We start from the raw sequence: 245 nt of genomic DNA, 5'->3' as shown, positions 1-245 counted from the left end.
GTTCCTATGATGTACAAACGATTTATGCACCATGCAACAAGCATTACGTTAACTATGGTTTGGTATAATACCTTACATAAGCGTTTCAAGAATTTCAATAGTATACGTTAAAATCCGAGCTACTTTACCACAGAAAACGGCAGTGGCCAGTATAGTTACTACATGTAAGTGATGCTTAAGTTCCTGTTATGTGTTAAGAAGCTTTGCTTGGTATTGCAGAAGTGGAAGTAAATTTAGAATTGTTT

This window comes from Penaeus monodon, chromosome 22 (assembly GCF_015228065.2).
Source record: "Penaeus monodon isolate SGIC_2016 chromosome 22, NSTDA_Pmon_1, whole genome shotgun sequence".
Taxonomy (NCBI): Eukaryota; Metazoa; Arthropoda; class Malacostraca; order Decapoda; family Penaeidae; genus Penaeus; species Penaeus monodon.
Note: the sequence above shows the minus strand (reverse complement) of the source record.